The sequence below is a fragment of the Oryctolagus cuniculus genome, chromosome 1, assembly GCF_964237555.1.
Source record: "Oryctolagus cuniculus chromosome 1, mOryCun1.1, whole genome shotgun sequence".
NCBI lineage: Eukaryota > Metazoa > Chordata > Mammalia > Lagomorpha > Leporidae > Oryctolagus > Oryctolagus cuniculus.
The window spans coordinates 229,822,934-229,846,335 of record NC_091432.1 but is presented as its reverse complement, the minus strand read 5'-3'; the positions used below and the strand labels follow the sequence as shown (position 1 = coordinate 229,846,335).

Genomic DNA, 23,402 nt, shown 5'->3' with positions numbered 1-23,402 from the left:
TACCAAGGCTCGCGTGTGACGGGAGCATGGGTGCTTTGCGCTGAAGCTGGGGTGCAACCCTCAGCCTCTCCCCCTCGGGCACGGCTGCCACACCCACAGCAGACTGGGGTTGCAGCCGCCCCACTGAGCCAGGATCCAGTGGGAGCCTGAGACGCAGCTAGAAGCTGCCCCATCTGCAGGCCCGCCTCCCTGTGCCCGGGCAGCCAGTGGTGTCCCGATGGGCGTCCCTTGTGCTCAGAGAGGCCGCCCCCCCACCCCCCCAGGAGTGAGGAACACGGGCTTGGGAGGCAGATCCACATGACTTTCCATCCTGGCTAAGTCACTGGAGAGCCGCGTAACTACAGCACGCGCTGGCCCTCCTGCTCCTCTCTGAAAACAAGGTTAGGTCAAGGACAGCCCTCTGCCCAGCGCCGCAAGCTGGGCTCACTGTGGCTCCCTCTGCCCTGGGCCTGGCGCGCAGTACCCATGGGCCCCACAGGTGCCCCTCCCTTTCCCCAGGCAGGTGCCTCCAAGAGTGGGAGAAATGCCCCCAGTTCTGGATGCGGTCACCCTGCCCCGTTTGGGGGTGCATTCCTGCGGAGCACCCTTCTTCTGTGTCTCTGTGGCAGGAGGCAGGAGGCTGTTCAAGGGCTCAGTTTGCCATCTCAGTCCATAGTCCCACCTGTCCACACCTCCTCTGGTTTGCTCAGGCCAACCTGCCAGCCACCCAAGGCTCCACAGGACAGAGACCACACGGCTTGGGGAAGGGACGCTTCCTCTTGCAGCCTTGGCCTTGTAATAGCCCATCAGCAGGGCCACTCCTGCCCTCCCTCCTGCACCAGGCCAAGGCTGAGCAAAGCAGTGGTAGACAAAGATGATGTCCCCTACCTTCCTGGGTAGGCAGCCCTGGGCGAGAGCTGAAAGGAGAGAGACAGGCAGGCAGGATGACTAGACCCAGGCAAGTCACCTGGAAGAAGAAAAATAACAACCTGCAACCAGTATGTGCTGAGTGTATACCGCGTGCCAAACACACTCACCCCACCCTTCCATCCTTAGCACAATCCTGTGAGAGAGAAACTTTAATCGCACCCATTTCACAGAGGAAGGACGGAGGCACACCCCGCCATGGCCACACAGCCGGAGCCGCCGACCTGGGCTCTTCCTGAGCCCGGCAGACGCCGAGGCCGGTGCCTGTGGATGCCGTCTTCCCTGACGCCTGCCCTATCACAGAGCCCTGGCAACTCTGTGGACACTGCGAGGCCTGGGCCCCCAGGGAGGAGCACGGGTGCCCCTCACCCTGCAGCCCCCGTGGCCAGCACCTCTGCCCCGAGCTGCAAAGCCGTGGTGGGAAGGCCCAGCAGGGACGCCCCAGATCTCCCAGCTCCCTCTGAGGAGCCGGAGCCCACCCTGGGGGGCTTGCCCTCCCATCTCACTTGCCTTTTAATCACGGGCAAGGAACGGTCGGTTTACACAGCAGGATTAATCCAGCAAATTGCTAATTCATGCGCTGAAAAATGCCAAGTGATGTCAAATATTTGCTTTCATTTGCAGAACTGAAATATTTTGATGCCGGGTGGGGTCCGAGCTGCTAAGGAGGCGCTGAAGTGTTTGAACAGGGCAGGAGAGCTTGATGGCCGGGCCTCGGGGGCTGCGCCTCTGGGCGGGAGCCTGGGCAGCAGCCTGTGGGCCTGGGACGGAAAGGGGCCCAGGGAGATCCAACAACGACCCCTGAGGGACCCCCTGCACTGTCCCCTCTCCCAGCCACCATCCCCACCACCATCGTTCATTCATTCATTCATTATTTACAGACAAGGGCACTTGCAAAACTGGGTGGCAATGAAATTAAAAGATAAGTTGATTTTGGCAGCTAAACAGTTTCAAATCCACGCACAACTTCGTTATGTGTATTTTCCAGGAACTTTCTGAAGTTCTTTCCTATGCAAAAATTTCAAAAATTTGGGGGACACCAAAATCGAATTATGTTTTTCATTTTGTTTTTTAAACATTTATTTATTTGAAATGTGTGTTTCAGAAAGAGGGAGAGTCAGAGAGAGAAAGAGGGATCTTCCATCTGCTGGTTCACTCCCCAGACGCCCCAAAGGCCAGAGCTGGACCAATCTGGAACCAGGAGCCAGGAGCTTCTTCTGGGTCTCCCATGCAGGTGCAGGGGCCCAAGCACTTGGGCCATCCTCCACTGCTTTCCCAGGCCCATAAGCAGGGAGCTGGATCAGAAGTGGAGCAGCTGGGACCTGAAATCAGATGGGATGCTCAGATGGGATGCTGGCATGCAGGTGGCAGCTTAACCTGCGACCCCACAATGCTGGCCCCAAACTTATCTTTCAATTGCATTTTTCCACAAACGGTTTGAAGTCTCCTTGCATAGCACTTGTGGAGAGTGAGCCCGAAGGTGCCAGCTCTCACTGCCTCTAAAACGAATAAAGCATTTTGTCCGAGAAAGACCGTGAGCTCGGGCTCTGCTGCTGGGGGCTTGAGTCCCTTTGCTCGCAGAGCTGTGTTGGCTTTTGATCTCCCTAGAGTAGGAAAATTAATAATCGAATAAGAGGACCTCAGAGGGTGGTAACTGCTGTTAGGAAAATAACCCTGGGGGGCAATAAGGCGGCCTCACCCGGGGCTGTGGGTCAGCGTGGGCCTTCAGGGAGGCGGGTGGTGTCTTATCTGAATGGGGCAGAGGATCCGGCCACATAAAGACATGGGACAAACTCTCCAGACAGCACAAACAGAATGTGCAAAGGCCCTGAGGCAGGAAGGGGGCCAGGGGCAGGGGAGCAAACAAGGGAGTAGCAGGGTCCAGGAACAGGGCAGCACTGGGGGTGGTTCAGCACCCCAAGAGTGAGGAAGGACTGAGGTTTTGTTCTAATCCCTGGGGAGCTCTGGGAGGGGAGTGGCTCTGGGTAGGTTTGGGAACTCTCCCTGTGGTGCTGATGGAGAACGGGTTGGCAAGGCCAGGTGTGGGAGCAGCAAGAGCCTTGTGGCTGTGAGCCAGGCTGCGGTGCCCACGAGAGCCCCAGAGGTGGGGCCGGTGCCGGGGGGAGACCCAGGGCTCAGGGCTTCACAGGCGGGGCCTCCAGCTTTGCGACAGGGTCAGATCTGGGGGTGCTGGGTACAGGAAGAGGACGCATGCGCCGGCATCCCCTCAGGGCCCCCTCACTGCATGTGAGCCGGTCTCACTCCACACAGCCAGGAATTGTCACCCCGGTGCCATGGACTGGCTTTGCTTCTCACCAGGAAGGGAGACGGCAGAGCCGCACATGGCTGGTACTCATTCACTGGATAGAACATTCTCCTGCTCTCACCTGGAGCCAGGTGCAGGTCTGTGTACACCTGGCTCTCTGTCCGTCCCAGCCCTGCCTAGAACACCTGCTGCTTCCACCCTACCTCTGTGCCACTTCTGTGAGGTTGGTATTTTCACCCCATTTTACAGATGGGGAAACAGTTTCCTGGCCTTTAACCTCGGCAGGTCCAACCATCTCGCTCACCACTGGCGCATTCTTTCCCAATGTGTGTGACCCCAGCATCCAGGCCTGGCCAGGCAGCCAGCACCCACCGGCCAAAGCTCAGAGCTCCAAAATACCACTGCTTTCATCCAATGCCTGGTGCTAGGCAAGCGCCAACTCCAGGGTCTTTTCTGGAAGCTTCTCCCTGACTCCATCCACCCTGCCCTGTTCCCCATCTCCAGGCGGAAGCCCACAGCTGCCCCCAGCTCTGCCAGAGCTCCACATTCCCCCAGACGCCAGCTGGGCACAGCCCTTGGGTAGGACACTCAGGGATGGGGGAGTGTCCTTGTGTCACCTCACGCACCTGCCCTGGCTGGGAGGGAGCTGTGTGGGGCCACACACTTGCGGGTGGCTTCTTCCCTTCTCTGCTAATGAAATGTGCCCCCAGACCCCAGACCAGTTCTGCTCCTGACAAATCCAGGCCTGGGAGTGAGGGGGAAGCAGGGGTGGCACGTTGGAGCTCTGAGCTTCGGACGCTGGGTGCCGGCTCCCTGGCCAGGCCCGGATGCTGGTGACCCTCTCTCCTTCTTCCTTTGCGTGTGGCGTGGGAAGGAAATTGAAAGTCCTCGCAATTTGGGAGCACAGAAGACTGTACTCGGAGCCTCTCCCCAGTCCCCCTCAGCCAGCGCCCACACAGTCTCCTGGGATTCAGTGTCCAAAGGGTGCTGCCTCCATCCACATCTCCCTGGGCCCCAGGGGCCCCGACTGGTGGCAAATTCCATGGAAACAGAGACCACCCTGGCCTATCCCCACGGAAGCCACCACAGCCAACCCTGTGCCTGGCACAAAGATGAATGAAGGATGGTTGGATGGGTGGATCCCAGGGAGGTTGAAGGGCTCTGCCTGTGTGGTCTGAACCCAGGGGGCTGCGGAGCTGTGTGCAGGTGTCCTACGTGGGTGTCGAGAGTGAGGGCTCCCCAAGGGAAGCCAGCCCAGGGGCAGCCCAGGCAGGGGCTGGGTGCTGGGAGGCGACATCCAGGGCCAGGGAGCAGGGGAGCACAGGACCAGGAGGGACAGGAGACGGTGGGGACAAAGCTGCCCAGCCTCCGAAGGCATCTCTGCTTCTCTCTCCTCTGTGTGTGTGTGTGTGTGTGTGTGTGTGTGTGTGTCTCTACCCCCACCACTACTCCAACCTGACACACCCAGCACAGACAGAAAACTGTCCGGAGACACAGGAGGGCAGGAGCGAGGCTTAAAACCAGGGGCCAGAGGTGGATGGAGAAGGGAGGCAGATTCAAGGTCAAAGCCCCCGGCAGGCTGGGAGAGCGGTGGGCAGAGCTCAGGCGCCGGGCCCTGTGCGTGGGAGCCACAGTGGTCCGGAAACAGGCCCCAGGGTCCAGGCAGCAGGAGCCCCCGCCTGAGCGCCCTGGACCCTGCCCCTGCCCAGGCAGCGACTTCCAGGAAACTCCCCGGCCAGGGCCTCTGCCGTCCTTTCCCGGGAAGCCGGGAGCTCTGCTGACCCCTGGGGACCTCAGCAGCAAACCTGATTGAGGAGCCAGAGCCCGCCTGACCTGCCTGGCCCCAATCCACTTAATTTCCAGACATGGGTTCTGATGGACAGAAAAGCCCTGGGCAGGCCTGCCCTCAGAGGCCCCCGCCGGCCTCAGCCTGGGGTGGGGGAGGGGCTGCAGGGCAGGGGCCAGGCCCCAGCTTCTGAGTCTGAAACGGCAGGAGCTGTGCCCTCCCGGAAGAAACAGGATCCTGGCAGAGCCTGCTCCCCCAAACCACCGCTGCGGCACAGCTGCAGGGGGCAGCGGAGGTGTCTGCCTAAATTTCCCCACGCCACACCTGTTCGAGGAAAACCACCCGCTGGTCTGCGAGTACTCACACTGAGCCCCCCCATCTCCTTTCCCTTTCTATTTTGGATTTTCCTAAGAGGTGCAGAAGGAGAGAGAGAGAGAGAGAGAGAGAGAGAGAGAGAGAGAGCGCGCTTCTGTCCCGATTAGCACCCGCCTTCTCCCAGCTCCGGATTCCGCTTGGCCCCCACCAGCTTCCCCCGCTGTCTCAGCATCAGCCGGCACTGCACTCCACGTCCCCCTTGGTTTTGGAGTCTCTTTGCCTCCTTTGACCTTGATGGGGTGGTCTGGGGGGCATGAGGTCTCCCGGGTCGAGGGGCTCTGGGACTGGGGAGAAGCTCAGGGGCTGGAGAGCCTCCCTTTTGCCCTGAAACAGGGACACACACACACACACACACACACGCACACACACTGCGGAGAAGTCAGCCTGGACCAGCTGCTGAAAGGGGGCCTCTGCCAGGGCCCCCCTACCCGGAAAACCCATCCAGGATCTCTGCCCAGAACCGCCCTCCCAAACATGGACGAAGCCCACCCTGCTCATGGAACCTGTAGCCACGGACGACTGTTTCAGGACAACTCATGGACTCTTCCTCCTCTTACCTTGGCAAGCCCTAGCCTGGCTGGCCTCGCTGAGCACGGACACGGCTCACCCTGGCACAAGTGCTCCCTGTGCAGGGCTCGCATCCGAATACACTCATTCCCTTTGGAGCATCTGTGTCAGGTATTTCAGGTTGGCCCCGCCCACGGTTTTGCCAGGACTTGGAGGAACCCCTCTGCCCAGAAGCTTGTGGGTGCCTTGCAACCTCCCTGTCTTCTGCCTGGGAGAGGGCTCCTGAGCTCTGCTCCTGGGGCCACGTCTTGCTGGCAGCATTTCCAGCTGCCCTGATCCAGAGCTCAGCCCATCCCCACAGGCCACAGCAGCCCTCCCTCCCAGCCTCTGTGTTTAACCCTTTGGCTTCTGCCTTCCTGAAAGACCTCCTGGAGGAGCCGCAGCCCCTACTCCCCTCAACCCCGGCCTCTGCCCTGCCCACCAGCCCCTGGGCCACTGCAGACCTCACAGACCAGAGTGGTGGCAGCTTTGGGCTTCCACTTGGGCTAAGGTGTCTTACCCATGGTCAGGAGGAAGGACCTGTGGCCCTGTGGCCGGTGTGGACCCTCTGTGTGTCTGTCCTTACACCTCCAGAGCGTGACTCCAACAATACAAAGTTCAAGAAGAGGCAAAGCGTAGGTAATTTGTATGGAAACCTGCAAAGAGGTAAAGAGATTGTTAAGAGGGAAGCTTGCAGGGGCTAGATATACTTTGCATTTTTTTTTTAATTTGAGAGAGAGAGAAAAAACCCCCATCAACTGGTTTCTCCCCAGATACTTGCAATGGCTGAGGCTGGGTCAGGTGAAGCCTGGAGCTGGGAGCTGTGTGCAGGTCTCCCACATGGGTGGCAGGGATGTGACTATTTGAGCCACTGCCTTCGGCCTTTCAAATCCTAGCGGAAAGCTGGAGTCGGGAGCTGGGGCTGGGACAAGCCCAGGTGCTCTGATACGAGAGGCAGCCAGGATCCTAACTGCTGTGTCGCAAGCCCACCTCGCTGCGTTTCTCTGGTAGTGACTTGGGCATGGGTCGAGCCAAATGGTTGAGTGTGCACTTGGCTGAAGGTTTCACCCCAATCAGATAATTTTTAGAGTGAGTTGAGAAAGCTCTGGCCCCAGCCTGAGGGAATCAAAGTGGGCAAAGCAGAAGTTCAGAGACATCAGAGACTGAGAGAACGCCCATCGGGAGCCCTCGCAGGTGATTCCGTGTCATGGATGAAACATCTTACCTGCTTCCCTACCTGTCCAAAACGAGAGGACCGGTAGTAGCAGAAGGATTCTATGTGAGTGCACATTTAAGCTTTATAACATTGAATCATCCTAAAACACAATGTATGGGCACTTTACCCCTAATTTTTATTTGCTGAGCGACGACTAGTAAAGCAATGGCTCTTGCCCCCATGCAAATCTTATCCTTAGTTATCCCATTATTGTTTGTGTGTATTTCAAATCCTGTGCAATTCAGTAACTGTCCTTTTAAAATCAGTATTCTGAGGATCTCATAAACACCCAAATCTATGCTCTGCTACATCTTCCAATATTTTGTTCTTTCTTGCACTACCTTTTTTATGCCATCGGTGTTGTTTTGATCGGAAGGAAAAGGTGTATCTACATTTCAAGTTATTTTTTCAAGTTTATTTCAGCAGCACCTGCTAAGTCCCTCATCACGCCCTCACGGTCTGGGGCGGCTCCTTTCCCATACTTAATTTTTACGTGTGACTCCGTCCATCTCTGGGCATTCTATTCTGATCCATTAAGATCTCTTTCTTTTTTTCCATTGATACTCCCACCGTTCTAATTATTGCTACTTTACGGTGTGTTTTCAGATTCAGTCAGGCTGTGTATCAATGCTCCTCTTTTCCAGAATATTCTCTGATGTTCTGTTCCATCTCCCTTCCGGATGAATTTTTGAATCACTCTGTCAAGTTCCTCGCGCGAGGCTGTTTGCTGTTGCATTAAATCTGCAAATTAACACGGAGGTAGTTCGACATTTTTACAATATTCGGTCTTTCCATGCAGAAATGTGCTATGCCTCTCCATTTATTCTGGTCTCCTTTTATTTCACCAATAAAATTTTGTAGTTGTCTTTATATAGGTCACACGCATTTCTCATTAAGTTTATTCCTAAGTATTTTTCCATTGCTTCTGGGAATGGCAGCTCTTTTTTCATTAAAGTTTCCGGCGGCGAAGGCCTGGAACACAGGCACACATTGATTAGGGTGAATAGGGCTTGTCTCTGGCCACTCCACTAAATGGTTATTTGTACACATCCGCTTCCTTGGGACGTCTGGTCCCCGACTGCATGGACGGAGAATTCTCTGTCAGGCTGGCAATGTGTGGGGCTCCACACTTGGCATCTGATAGGTCTGGGGGAGCCAGCTCTGGCTCATTTTCCAAGTGCCAGCCTCACCTTGGCTGGGACTAGAACTTTCCCAGAGCGCCAAGCCTTCGTCAAAGGCCTTGACACTCTCCCACCCATCTTCCCCTCCACCCAGCATGCTGGCTGGCACTCCCAGCCACTGAAGAGGTCTCCCCTTAAACCTAATGGACTCCCCATGGCTCCACAGTGCTGCTATGTTAGTTAAAGAAATAATTACTGGGCCGGCATGTGGCAGAGCAGGTAAAGCCACCGCCTGCAACGTTGGAATCCCACATGGGTGCTGGCTCGTGTCCCGGCTGCTCTACTTCTGCTCCAGCTCCCTGCTAATGGCCTGGGAAAGCAGAGGAAGATGATCCAATTGTTGGGTGCCTGCCACCCACGTGGGAGACCTAAAGGAAGAATAATTGCCAAAGACCCAGGGTGTGACTGCAAGTCCCTGTGGGGTACACCACGTACGTGATCCCCCAGAGAGATCTAGGGCCTCTCTGAGATCACACTCAGTGCCACGCGGCTTCCCTGTGTAGCGCCCTGGTCCCTGCCTCCCCCAGTGTGGCGCCTCAGACCTCACCAGCCCGGATGCCCCAGAAGGTATGGGCTGCCCGGGGGCTGCCCTGGAGTGTGCTCTCAGGATCCCTGATCTGTCCCCTCACCCCAGCCCCAGGCAGGTGGCACAGCCCCTCTGAGCTCTAGTCTCCTTGTCTGAAAGATGAGACTCACTTTCCTGGGACCCTCCAGGGCTGTTGCCTTAACTGAGAAGGCAAAGGAGTTGTGAGAACATGGCCCGGCCCCAGTGGGCACTCAGGAAACAAGAGTTGGGCCCCAGTGGGCACTCGGGAAACAGGCACTCTGCCGTGGTGTTAACCATTAGCTGTTCCTTGCGAGAGACCCATGCCACATAGGATGGAGGACTCACACTTGGAACCTGGGACCTGGGGTTGGCATTGTGGTGTCATGGGCAAAGCTGCCCCCTGTGATGCCGGCATCCCATATGAGTGCTGGTTCGAGTCCCAGCTGCTCCACTTTTGATCCAGCTCCCTGCTAATGCGCCTGGGACAGCAGCGGAGGACAGGTCAGGTGCTTGAGCCCCTGCACCCACATGGGAGACCAGAAAGATGCTTCTGGCTCCTGGCTTCAATTCCAGCCCAGCCCCAGATTTTGCAACCATTTGGGGAGTGAACCAGGGATAGAATATCTCTCGCTCTCTCCTCTCTCTCTCTCTCTTACTCTGCCTTTCAATATATATATATATATATATATATATATATATATATATATAAAATAAATCTTTATAAAAAATCAAAAAGCAAGGAAGCCGGGGCCCACAGTCCCATGGCCGGCCCCCCGCCATCCCCTCCCCAACCCCACAGCAGCCCGCCCCGCCCCTCCTCCACCCTGGCCCAGCCCCTCCTCTGCCCTGGTTCCATGCATAGCTCCAGGCACAGTCCTCAGAGCAGGCCTCCCAAGGCACAACAGGGTTTTGAGCCTCCTGGAACTGAAAGTGGGCACTTCCTCCTTTGCAAATGTGGTCCTGGTGACACAGTGAGTGTCACCGGGAGAAAGCGCGGGTGTCTCCACGTGGTCCTGGGTGGCCGTGGATGGCTCCCTTCATGTATCCCTCACCCCACTGAAATCATGACCGCTACTGGCACCGCCAACAAACCTCCCATCTGATGTGTGTGGCTCTATCACACACCATGCAGTCTTGGTCTCTGTATCTGGGTACCTGTTTCCTGGGTAGGCCTGGACAGATGCTCCCCCACGTCTAAGTCCCACTGTTCAGGGAAGGGACCTGGGGGTTCCTCGGCCTGCCACGGCACCCATGGTCTGTAAAGGGTTAAGAGACTGTGGGTTTGAACTCCTGCAGTGAGGTCCCTCAATCTCCCCATTTCACAGACAAGAAGACTTGGGGAGATCAAGGTCACTCAGCCAATGGTGATGAAGCACCTGCTGGCCTGCTCCACCTGCTCCCTGTGCTGGGGCTGTGACACAGCCCCTGCCCCCAGAAGGGCCAACAGGGGGTCTTAACCCTTTTCCTCCCAGGCCACAGCAGACACCCTGGTCAGATTCTCTTTCTGGGTTGGGGTAGCCCCAAGGGCTCGGCTTGGGTGTGCTGACTGTGCGGGAGTGGGGCTGAGTCCCTGAAGGCAGAACAAAGAGAGCCTCCTGACCAGAAAGGACCAGGTCATGTCCAGGGCTGAGCGCCAAGGGGGCTGGGCACAGAACACAGGCCACACCCCACCCCCAGCCCAGCAGCTGTGAGCCACTTACCAGGGGCTGGGGATTCAGCGAACAAGTGCCGATCGACAGAGAATGAACGAACGGATGCTCCAACAGGGAGGTTCAGCCTAGACCAGGCAAGGGACTGGGCTGGCAGGGATTGTCTGTGGGACCAAAACCCGCGGCCACCCTCCAGCCAGTCTTCCCTGTGTCCCTCCCGGGGGTCCTGACCTGGCTCCCGTCTCCTTCGCCTCTGCAGAAAAGCTGCTTCCTTTGCCCTGGGAGAGCCTGAGCCGTGGGCCCCTGGATCAGGGCCGGAACTTCCCAGCATCGTCAGGCAGGCAGGGCCAGCCTGAGTCTCGGTGCCCTGAGAGCGGACTTCTTGCCCAAGCTGGGCACTCACTCTGTGGGCTCCAGGCCTCCGGCTTTGTGCTCTGGGGCCGCCCCAACCCCACAACCAGTGCACTCATTCACTCATTCCATGAATATTCATTGAGTTTCCTCTTCCCAGAGAAAATTCTAGCACCATGGACCTGACGGTGAACGGATAGACACAGACCCCTTTCCCATGCATTTTTTTTTGGGGGGGGCGCTGAGTGACAGGGTGGCAGCAAAGAGACAAAAGGCCAGAAAATGCAGGAGACGACCATTGTGGCTGGCGGTAAGTTCTCAGAGGGCTGGGGGGGTGGGACTCCCATGAGGACCCCAGCAGTGCCACTGGGACCCACTTCCGGCCACTTCTCCCAAAGTTTGTCGAGACTAATTGCGTTAGATTCATCACCTCTCACGAATGCAAACAGCCTTTTTGGTTTTGGGTTTGTTTTTTTTTTTTTCCGGGGGGGGGGGGTGGTCTGGAAAATCTTGGTTGAGAAAGGGTGCCAAAAAAAAAAAAAAAGATATGCAGGTCAGACCCAAAAAAGGAAAGACCTTGAACTGCACTACTCTTAAAAGCACTTAAAAGGAATTGAATTAGAACAGAGACAAAAAAAAAAAAAAGGAGCTCGTGAATCCGACTCCCGCTGACACCCGGGTAGAAAAATAGCTGAAGGAAAAGGCTGTAGCACGTCAATCACGAGATGATCGTTTTATTTTTAAAAAATGAGAACCTTTTGTTTTATGGGGAGCAGGCGCCGAGGCAGCGTCGGCGTGGAGAGCTTTCGTATTTCCAGACAGGAAGGATTTGCCTGCGAGAGAGAGGTGAGGATTGCATAATGAGATCCAAGTCTGCTGAGATCCCCGCTTCCCAGGAGGAGAGGGGTGGTCGCCTGGCGGCTGATTGACAGGAATCCAGGTAGGGCGCGCGCGCCGGGGCTGCACGAGCCCCTCCTTTGTTGATCATCAAAGGCGGTGAGCGAGACTCCATTTTTCCTTCTGATTCCTGTGTACCAATTTGAGGAGCTCACATGAAATGTGTTGCATTACACTGGCTCCAATAAGTCACACTACCTCTGTTGTGACACCCCGAATATTACTAATTGTCAATCACAAACCGGCAGCCTTGTCAAGGCGCTCCCTTCTCGACGGGCTGGTTCAAACCTGAAGTGATTTTTAATCAAGTGTTAATAATACAGCATCTGTCAGTGGACGGTGGGTATCAGGCACTCGGAGGAAGGCAGCAGATGACACGGCACATTTTCGTGTTTCCATTTTCCGTTCGTCCCAATTATCGCTGGGATTTCTGTCAGTGGCACTGTGCTTGATGTGGCTGCCGGTGAACTTCGAAGCGGCGAAGGGGAGGTGCCCCGCCCGCCCTGCCAGAGCCGGCTCACACCCTCTGGAAGCCCTGGAAGGGAGAGGTTTCGGGTCCCTGCAGGGGAGCCCCCTGCCCATTGAGCCCACCTGGGAGGTCGTGTTTGGCCCCCAAGGGGACAGGAGCCTGAGGAAGACGGAGAGGCAGAAGCCTGTGAAAAGCCAGTGGCGGTGTGGGTGCCCACCACACACATGTGCCCTCCCTACCACCTGCCCCAGGCCTTGGCACAGAGCCACACACTCCAGTGTCACACGTGTCCTGGCGCCAGGGCTCTGCCATGTCCAAGAACTGCCCTCAGCTCCAGTTTGCACTTGCTTTTTCTTTTTTTTAAAAAAAAAAAAAAAAGATTTTATTTATTTTGAGAGAGAGATCTTCCATGTGCTGGTTCACTCCCCAGATGGCTGCAATGGCCAGGGCTGGGCCAGGCCCAAGCCAGGAGCTTCATCCAGGTCTCCCACGCGGGTGCAGGGGCCCGAGCACTCGGGCCATTTTCCACTGCTTTTCCCAGGTGCATTAGCAGGGAGCTGGATCAGAACTGGAGCAGCCAGAACACGAACTAGCACCCATGTGGGATGCCAGCATTGCAGGTGGTGGCTTTACCGGCTACGCCTCTTTTTCCTTTTTATCACATTTCCCTTGACCTGTTCTGTGACCTCTGATTCCACAGAATTCCAAGGAAGGAAAGAAGCAAGCAACGGGGGGGCGGGGGGGGGGGGTTAAAGGGAGGAAACAAGGGTGGGAAAGATTGCGGGGGGAGCAAGGGAAGAGACGCAGGTGTGGGAGGCACCTGGCGTCTGGCCGGGGTGGGGAACGGCCTGGTTCCTTTCCCCTTAGGCAGCTCCGGGTCTCCTCCAGGTGACGCCTGCCACGTGGTCGGCTCCGGCTCTGGTCAGCAGGGGCTGTGGGCTCACTCACCTCGTGGGCCGTGGTCCTCGCCCGAGTGTGCCCCTGCTACAGCAGCCGGCTTCCCCGGCACGAGTGATGCGAGAGCCACCAAGACGGAGACCGCAGTGTTTGGTCACTTCACCTGGGGGCCACCCCCACACACACTTCTACCACCACCCCCTGCGGCACACAGACTGCACAGAGGGAGGGGCGCGCAGGGCTGTGAGCACCAGGAGGCGGCGGTCACTGGGGCAGCTTTGAAGTCGGGCGGCCACACCAGCTTGGCCCCGTCTGCTTCCGAGTGGCGTCTGACTCTGTCAAATTTGGTAGAACCCGGGGAGGAGGCACCTGTGCCTTCTGCGGAGTACGGCCAAGGGCGGAGGAGGCCTCAGGACAAGGATGCTGACAAGAGTGCCCAGCGAGGCTCAGCGGCCCCAGTTGGACACTGGCAATGACTGAGCCGCTGCCTGAGGCTCTGAAACTCAGCTCTAGGAGGGAGAGTCCCAAGCTGCCCCAGGTGAGGACGGTGTCATTAGAAGGAGACCGCTCTAGGGGACCTTGTGGCAGGCAGCAGCACCGCCCACCTGGCCGGGAGGCTGCACCCCAGGGGTGCCGCCCTTACTGCCTCGGACCAGATGAGCAGGACAGCAAGGTGCACTCTGGGGGAGGGGGGTCTGCCGCACCCCTCCCACTCAGGCTGGCCCCCACCCCCACCCTGAGGATCTGCGTCTCTGCTGCTGAGCCCTGGCCTGCACAGCGAGGGGGCCCCGGGAGGGGCCTGGAGAACGCAGGGCTGTCATCGCCCCCCACGCAACCTGCGGCTGCTCAGCAGTGTTCCCACACCCGCCAGGTTCCTCCCATAGTGACCAGAAGAAGACGGGAAGGGAGGGAGGGGGAGAGAGAGAGAAAGAGGGAGAGAGAGAGAGAGAGAGAGAGAGAGAGAGAGTCCACCATGTCTCCAGGGGCTCTGGCCGTCCCCAGTGCAGACCCCACGGTGGACAAGAAGACCTGTGTCAGTTTACATAAAGAGTGAGCTCAGGGGGTTGGCACTGTGGTGTAGCAGGTAAAGCTGCCGCCTGCAGTGCTGGCATCCCATGTGGGCACCGGTTCAAGAACTGACTGCTCCACTTCCGATCCAGCTCTCTGCTATAGTCTGGGAAAGCAGTAGAAGATGGCCCAAGTGCTTGGGCCCCTGCACACACATAGGAGGCTCCTGGCTCCTGGCTTCAGATCGGCTCAGCTCCGGCTGTTGCAGCCAATTGGGGAATGAACCAGCAGATGGAGGACCTCTCTCTCTCTCTCTCTCTGCCTCTCCTTCTCTCTATGTGTAACTCTTTCAAATAAATAAATAAATCTTAAAAAAAAAAAAAAAGTGAGCTCAAGCTTGGGGATCCCACCAAAGTAGAGATCCTTTAACATGCAGGGAAAGGTGGCAAGCTGTTTAATCTTTAAATTATTTTTAAAAGATGGTTATTTGTTTGAAAGGCAAAGTTACAGAAAGAGAGAGAGATAAGAGAGAGAGAGAGAAATCTTTCCTCCATTGGTTCACTCCCCAAATGACCACAATGGCCAAGGCTAGGCCAGGCCAAAGCCAGGAGCCAGGAGCTTCATCTGGGTCTTCCACGTGGTTGCCAGGGCCCAAGCACTTGAGCCATCCTCTACTGCCATCCCAGGCCATAGCAGAGAGCTGGATCAGAAGCGGAGAAGCCAAGACTCAACAGAATTTTTGTAGCAGTAAAGAAATTGACCACCACAAGAAAATCAGAGCTCGGTGGGCTGTCAGGCTCATCCTGCCGTTTAGTACTGTTTTGTTTTGTGCCCTGTGTGTACCTCCCTCCCCCTTTTTCGTGCCCAGGACCCCAGTAAATCCTATCCCAGTGTGGAATGTGGGATGAAGGAGCAATGTCCCAGTTCACCCCAGGGCCACTCCCCCATCCCCAATCCCATGCTGCTCCGGCTCAGCCAGGGGTCCCACCTGCAGAACGGGCTCCTGGAAGTCACCTGACCGAGGAAGCAGCTGCTGTCCCTGAGCGGAGCCATGGACTTGAGACCATGAGATGCCGCGTGGTCACCCAGCCTCGGAGGGCACCGTGACTACTACGCTGGGTGCAGACTCCCATTCACTGCCTGTTTGGATGAACCCTGCTGGCCTTGAGTCTGTTGGGTGAGCTGGGGGAGGGGGCATCAGAGCACAGAGCCCCGCCTCCGACACAGACAGGGAGGAGCCAACAGGACTCCCCCACTGGGAGAGGGACTGAGCCAAAGAGCCCCACTGGGTGCTCAGGGTCCCTCTCTGGGTCCAGCGCCACCGCCCCTGGGCGTGTCCTTCCTTTAATGCTCAGACTCTGTGAGGCCGCCCCGCCCCCGCCCTAATCCCCTGGTCCTCACAATGAAACAGCCAGGCTGGCCTCTCTAAAGAGACACCATTAGGGGCTGGCACTGCCTGTGACATACGGGCACTGGTCCAAGTAAGTCCTGGCTGCTCCACTTCCGATCCAGTTCTCTGCAATGTGTCTGGGAAAGCAGTAGAAGATGGTCCAAGTGCTTGGGCCTCTGCGCCCACATGGAAGACCTGGAGGAAGCTCCTGGCTCCTGGCTTCTACCTAGCCCAACGCTGGCCGTTACAGCCATCTGGGGGGTGAACTAGCACATGGAAGATCTCTCTCTGTGTCTCCTTCTCTGTAACTCTGTCTTCCAAATAAAGAAATAAATCTCAGAGAGTGAGGGACATCATGAGATAAACTTGGGCTTCAGGAAGCATGAAAAGAACCAAGTTTCTGAATATTTTTCTGGTCCTAAACCAAACTCATCTCCTTCTTTCTGCTCCCCATCCCCTCGGGCCAGCTCCACCTGCCACGTGTCAGATCCTCCCCGGACAAGCCCTGACACACCAAGGGTCCAACCTCGCAGGCCCAGCGGGGACTTGTCCTCAGCTCCTGCCAGGGGGTCCTGGACAGCCGGCAGCCCAAGAGACCCCCAGCCTCAGCAGGCAGGTCTCCCACTCTTCACTGCTGGATGCTGGCTGCGAGGGCCTCTTTGAGCCAGAGCCCTCCACGCTCAAGGGAGCTGTGCTGCTCGGGTCCTGATGGTTGACAGCAACAGAAACATACTCACATGAGCCTAAGTAAGCCAAGGAAATACAGCTTTAAGATCCAGGTCCATCTCACGGAGCCCAAGGGTTTCCAGAAGGAACAGGAACCAGAGTCCAGACTCCCTCTGCCTCCTGTCTTTGCTCCACCTCCCCCTTCCTGCCTGGACACCTGCCTTCCCACTTCTCCGGTTCTGGGGGAGAAGACGGCTGCCCCGCTGCTCTGGGGGCCACGTTGTAGATCCGAGTTTCCAGCGACGCCGTTGAACCCTTCCTTAGTGCAACTCCAGATTCTCAGAGGGAGACTCTGGCTGGCTGCGCTGTGGCCCAGGGAGCTCTGGCCAGGGATGGGGCCACGTAGCATCCACACGGCGCAGGGAGCAGGTCACGGAGAAGGGTGGCCCCTGAGATCCGAGCTAAAATTGAGCCTCGGAAGTGTGCCAGCGTTTGCCCAGCCGGGACCTACAGGGACAGAAGTACTGGAAGCAGGAGACTGTCCCCTAGGGAACACTGATGGTGTTGCCACCATGGGACATGAGGCCACCCCCCACCAGTCAGTGGGTGGGAGGATGTGGCTTCAATAGAAACCAAAAACACCATCACAAAGGTCCCAGCTTGGGGGAAGTTAACAAATTGCAAGTGGGGGGTTGGCACAGGAATTAAGAGGCTGCTCTGGATGCCCTATTCCATATCGGAGGGCCTGGGTTCAAGTCTTGCCTGTGCTCTGATCCAGGTCCCTGCTAATGCACACCTGGGAGGCCACCCAGGGAGAGACCAGGATCGAGTTCCTGTCTCCTGGCTTTGGTTTGGCCCAGCCCTGGCTATTGGGGGCATTTGGGAAGTGGACTGGCAGATGGAAAATCTCTCTCTGTGTCTGTTTCTGTCCCTGTCTCTATCTGCCTTTCAAATACATAAAAATAAATAAGTAGATTTTTTTTTTGACAGGCAGAGTGGACAGTGAGAGAGAGAGACAGAGAGAAAGGTCTTCCTTTGCCGTTGGTTCACCCTCCAATGGCTGCCATGGCTGGTGCGCTGCAGCCGGCGCAGCACACTGATCCGGTGGCAGGAGCCAGGAGCCAGGTGCTTCTCCTGGTCTCCCATGGGGTGCAGGGCCCAAGCACCTGGGCCATACTCCACTGCACTCCCTGGCCACAGCAGAGAGCTGGCCTGGAAGAGGGGCAACCAGGACAGAATCTGGCACCCCGACCGGGACTAGAACCCAGTGTGCCGGTGCCGCTAGGTGGAGGATTAGCCTAGTGAACTACAGCGCTGGCTAGATATTTTCAAAAATGAGAAAAGCTATTTAAAAAATGGGTATACGGATGGTGCTGGAATAAGGCAGTGCAATGCTTGCGCAAGGTCACAGAATACTCCTGTGACGAGGGCAGGACTGGGACTTGCCTGCCCTCGGTCTAGTCCTCTGTCCCCTAGTGGACGAGCTGCCCCACTAGCAGGTGCCTCTGTGGCCACCGTGAGCTCAGGGTGCTCGGCAGAGGGCACTGAGGGTCACTGCATATGAGCCAACATCGTGCACCTCTGCTGCTGGGAACACATGAAGGTGTTCCCAGTTCCTGCCGGGTGAGGGAACGGAGCACGACTGGGGGGCTCCCGAGCCTTGACTCCAGACTGAGCCCCACCTTGCCCCTGTGAGCCACGCAGGGAAGAGAAGGACCACACACACACACACACACACACGCACATGCACAACCACATGCACACACATGCACACGCACAACCACACACTCACACACACCACACACAGTTAATCCAGCCGAGAAACTCACTAAGGCTGGAAAGCACCCTGAAGATGCTCCCACTGAGACAGAGAACTTCTCCTCTGAACTAAAAGCCCCCGGGACAGTGAGGCCCACTCTCGGGTTTGAGAAGTCATTCTGACTCCCCTCAAAAGCCAAAACTTTCCAGATTCGGGGGTGGTGCCCGCCGGGAGCTCTCCAGAGTTCTGGCCCCGCTCAGCCCCTCCCCTAAGGATCCCGGCCGTGAACCTTGCCTGGTAGACCCCACCGCCCAGCAGGCGAGTGTTAGGCAGAGAACCAGGAAGGCAGACCTCCAGGGCGTCGGCTGGTGGAGACAAGGTGCCCGCAGGCGGGGTCTCCGCCCTGACTCGAGCCCGCGGGCAGGGTCTCCGCCCTGACTCCCTCTCAGCCTTCCCCTTGGCACCATCCCCAACCTCACCAGAACAATGTCATGATTTTTTCCTCCTTGATGAACTTCAAAGTCTTTTAATGACTCTTCATAAAGGAACAGTGAGGCCAAAAGTTGAGCAAAGGAGATGATTAAAGTACCTTATTAAAAGCAGCCTTGTAGAATTCTCCACATGAAAGCAAGCACCATTATGAGGGCTTATCCTTATAAATGACGCTTCGCTTTTGCGAACATGCTGAAACCTGATTAGAGTGACAAGCACTGACTGATACTGCAAACCTGTTAATAACATGAAAATTAGAAGAGGCTCATGCAAAGAAGGGAGATTAATTTAGCCAGAGTACATCTCGCGCAAATTGCAAAGTTGTGAATATGTCCTCAGATAATGAGCCTTCCCAGTCATCAGCTCACTTGTCATCCTCTGTAATTAATGTTAAGGAAGACGCCTTCCTGATGGTTCGTATTACTCATATACCAAGAAAATTTCTTCAGAGAAATAATTTACATTTATTATCATCGGTCTGTTTGTGTGGTTTATTTCGCGCCGGAGTAATTTATTGCGGGCCCGTTTGCCTGGTCTTGATTAGTCGCTCGTCAGGACGGGATGTAATTTTTTTTGCTTGATGGCGATGTCTAACACTTGACAGTGGTGCAACACTCCTTCTTGTCTCCGAATGGGTTTTTTCACTTAAATAAACTTTGGGGCTGAGTGCCCCCAGGGCTGTCTCCCTCACCAGGCTGCTGGCCTCAGCACACCGCTTGCCCGCCCGGCTCCAGGAACAGTGAGGGCGTCATCGCCGGGGAGCCCTGGGAGGTTCTAGGCCACCGGTGTCACCTGTGGCCGTGGCTGGAGCTTGCAGACCCTGGACCGTTCCTGTGTGGGGGCGGGGTGGGGCGGGGTGGGGGGGGAGGGGTGTGCTCTCGGCTCGCGCTCCACACCTGCCCTGCTATATCCCCGCTCCCGCAGGCCACTTCTCCTGGAGGTTTCTCTGCAATTGCTTTTCCCCCCATCGCCGGCTCCATATTTCTTTCCAACAGCTAAATGGAGAGGAAACGCTGCAGACAAGGGCTTGTTTCTTAGGCGAGGCAAATCTTTTATTCCACCTCGAATTTCACTCCCTGACAGCACAATGCACTGGGGGGCTGTCAGATACACTCACTCACCCCACCTCCAGCCCTTCCCCAAGTCCCACCATGCACAAGAGGAGGGTCCCCGGGCAGAATGAGAGCCCCTTCTAGAACCTGTAGCCCCAGGCTCACACTCCCCACCCCCTGCAGTTTGGGCGGTCCAGGCCAGCGCCCTCACCATTTTCTCTGGCTTTCCCTGGGCTCCCTACAGATGGCCCTCTTGGGCCAGCTAACATCTCTGCGGGCCCATCAGCACCCCCCTCCGGGGGGGGGGGCAGATGTTCTGACGACTGTGTTGCCCATGGAGATCCTGAGGCTCGGGAAGTCCAGTGATTTGCTGAGTCAAGATCGGTGTCCAGCATCACCATCATTATCCCTGCAACGGAAGTGCAGGGGGCGCTCTGGGGCCAGATATTGCTGATCATGAGTGTTCCCATTTTACAGGTGAGAAAGTTGAGACCCAGAAGGTTCAACTCACTTGCCCCAGACCTCGTAGCCAGGAGGTAGCAGAGGTGGGTCTGACTGCACACTCCACGACCTCAGACCTCACTGGAGACACCTCATCCCCGTGTGTTCCTCCTGCTTTGCTCCGCCTCCTGCAGCCACCCCGTTGCCTCCCTCAGGCCTGGACTGGAGAAGCTGCCTGTCAATCTCCCCAGCAGGGGAGGCCGGGCCGTGAAATGCACAAACAGACGCAGTTAGCGTGAGCGACTGACCCTTGCACTGCAAATGAGGCGGACGCTACCGATCAGGGTTCGCAGGCAGGGATAATGATTTCTTTTATTGGACGTCTTCATCCCGAACCAGTGGTGTGGCGCTGGGTCAGCCAGCAGCGCACGGCCGGCGTCGGCTAATGATAATCTATATTTATAAAACGATAGTCCATCAAAGCGGGATGAATATTTTAGAAGCCACGGACAAATCAAATTGTCTTTGTCAAAAGGGCGCGAGCCCCAGCGCTGAGCGTGTTTTACGGCTCTTTCTGGGGTGGGAAGCCGAGGGCTCCTCCCGCTGCTGAGCGCTGCCTTCCTCCTCATGGCTGGGAGGGCCGCGGCTCCTCTGTTTAAAAAGCCCGATGGGCTGTGGAGATTGACATTAGCTCCGGAGACGTGCACGTTGCCTGATGAAGTTAACCAGTAACGTCTGAACCGGCACAGGCGGTGTTTGTGGGAGGAATAAATTCATTCCTTGGGAAGTCTGGGTTGGAAGGAAGGGAAGGAGCGAGGAGACAGGCTGGGGGCCCGGAGCGGGGCCAGGGAGGTCCAGAGGAAGGCACGAGTGGGGGCGGCGTGTCCCGAGGCAGACCTCTTGTCCCCTGGGCCCTGAGCTCTTGCCCTAACCAGCTAGGCACACCAGCTCGGGCAAGTCAAGTCAGCCGTTCTGAGCCTCAGTTTCCCCATGCATCCAGTGAGGACAACAGTGCTTTCTGCACGGGATGCAGAGGTGCAGCCTTGGCATAGCCCACACAGTCACCAGCACACACACACACACACACACACACCCACGGAGCCTCCGTGTCAGTTCCCTTTCTCTGTCCCCTCAGTAGCAGGAGCCCACGCAGCAGCCTGCTGATGTCTGAGCCCCGGGCCCCACCTTCTCAAGATGATATTTAAGGAAGTAACAGCTTCCATTGGCACAGGGTTTTCCCATGCCAGGGGCTGCACTGTGCACTTGACACCTGTTACTTAATCTGCTCAGTCTGTACTGCTTGTCCCATAGAAATACAACAGGGGCCACACACGCAGTTTCTAGAAAGTTCAAGTAGAGGAAACCACTTCTAGTAAGCGGTCATCCGTCAGCATGGACGTCATCCAGGACCCCCCCCCCCGCCCCAGAGACATTAAAATCTGTGGGTGCTCAGGTCCCGTCTCCGAATGGCAAAGTTGGTGGTTGCAGGTCCCCCATGCACATCGTCCCATGTACTTGAGACCATGTCTGGATTACTTAACCCCTAACGCAATGTAAGTGCTAGGTAAACAGCTGTCCTGCTGTGTTGTCCAGAGAACAATGACAAGAAGTCTGGACACATTCAATGCACACACAGCCAGCACAGGCCGGAAGTAACAGCGTAACGTTTTCTTCCAACAGTGCCATGCAAAGCCCAGATCCGGCGGCCAGCGCGGGCTTCATGTGAGCCAATGATGCCAAGTGTGGCATCAGACATGGACTCACTATAACCAGTGTTGGTGGGGTATTCAAGGTTCCGTTTCCCAAACAAAGGCGTGCTTCCCTTTTCACTTGCTGCACACTGCGAGTCGGACTGGCCACACTGCCTGCACTTGGTAGCCTCGTGTGGCCGGTGGCCGCTGACCTGGACAGCACAGATACAGAACATTTCCATCAGCATAGAAAGTTCTGTGGGAGAGTGGAGCTCCTGAAGACAGATGATGGAAATAAACATTCCAGGGCACACAGCTGGAAGGGGCACACCCGGAAGCCAGGGCTGACTCTTCTTAGCTTCACGTTCTTCTGAAAACCTGATCTCCGGCTGCCTTGCCCAGGGTCACAGGTGCTGGTCAGATGACCTCTGACCTCAACAGATGAGGGCAACCCAAGCCCCAAGAGGTCTTGGCAGACGGTGTCTATGTCTCAGTCACCTACTGCTGTAAAACAATCCAGGTCAGAACTCAGTGGCTTCACACGGTTACCACTTCATCTCCCATGGTTCTGTGCATCGGGACTCAGGGCAGGGCTCTGCAGGGCGGTTCATCCCTGCTGCACATGGTACTGGCTGCTCTGGCTCAGCTGGGGCCAGAGACCCAAGACAGCCTCATGCCACAGCTAGAGCCTCAACCAGGGTGGCCCACACAGCTGGGAGCTGGGCCTCTTTGCTCACTGTGTGGGCCGGGGCCCTGGTTTTACCCTGCCTGCTCTCTCCTCCAGGCCCCAGCAGGAGAGCCTGGGCTTGTTTACAGGGCACTTGGTCCCTTCTCTGAGATGAGAGGAAAACGATGGCACCCTTCAGACCCAGGGTCAGAAATCTCAGAACTTCCCTGTGCCGCATTCAGATCCGACAGACAGCCCAGATGTGAGGATGCAGGGTGACAGGAACACAGGGACACACAGGGAGGAGTGACTGAGTGTTGTCTTTGTGGGCAAACTCTCACAGTGTCTGTCTCTGGGCCGTGGTGACAGAAGCTATGGCTAGGGGGCACCTTAGCCCAGCCTCACCCTTGTCGATCCTCCGAGGACTGAGCAGCGGAGACAGGGGTGGGAGGAGGGTGGCGTGTGGGGACCAACATGGATTGCTAAGCTCCCCAGCCTCGGGGGTCCCAGAGGTGAGCAGGGGTCTGAGAACCACTTCAGGGAGGGATGCAGAATCACAGCCAGGAGGCCTGGAAGATTCTGGAAACTTCAGGTCTCCACAAAAATCGATGATAAAACCTTTAGGATCAAAGCGAGCTAGGAGCTGCTTTTGTGGCACAGGTGAGGAAGGGTCAGCTGGAGACTGCAAAGGACAGTGCAGTGGGACAAGCGTGAGCGGAAGTGACCGAGAGCTGGAGTCCGTGAGAAGGAGGTTGCGGGTGCCTGGAAACTGGGCCAGAGACTGAGAGTGGCCCCCGCTGATACAATCTTGGAAGTCTCCGATTTGCCTTTGCTTTTAGGAAAGCTATTCCAGGTTTAGCTTGTATATCGTTCCCCTAGACAATGAATCATTCACTTCTCCATAACATCCCGGCTCCTAGGGGAAATCAGTGTTTAGAGACCATGGTTTGAGTACTGGGAGTGCTCACTCTAGTGGGCTGCCCATTTTTGTAGGCACTTTTTGGTAGCAGAGATAGGCAACATGTTTTCTTTTTCAAATTTTCTACATAAACTATACAATGAATTTATAACGCTTCCAAATTCTGGGCTGTGGGTTTTTTATTTAACTTCCTAGGTCTTCCATCTGCATCTCCTTTCTCCCATCCAAAAA

The 23,402-nt window shown here is 56.5% G+C and overlaps 1 long non-coding RNA gene across 2 annotated transcripts in view; it reads right to left on the bottom strand.

Moving 5' to 3' along the window:
- Window positions 1-1,768: 1,768 nt before the first annotated feature.
- LOC138847507 (uncharacterized) overlaps window positions 1,769-23,402 on the bottom strand; it is a 31,265-nt gene continuing 9,631 nt past the window's right edge. Inside the window, exons 1-3 of one of the 2 annotated variants that reach the window (XR_011385351.1) lie at window positions 15,083-19,247; window positions 6,400-6,535; window positions 1,769-2,405 (exon numbers count right to left, since the gene is read on the bottom strand). This is a non-coding gene — a long non-coding RNA (uncharacterized lncRNA). Of the gene's footprint in view, window positions 2,406-6,399; window positions 6,536-15,082; window positions 19,248-23,402 lie in introns of those variants that run through there. The other variant, XR_011385348.1, reaches the window with a different exon arrangement.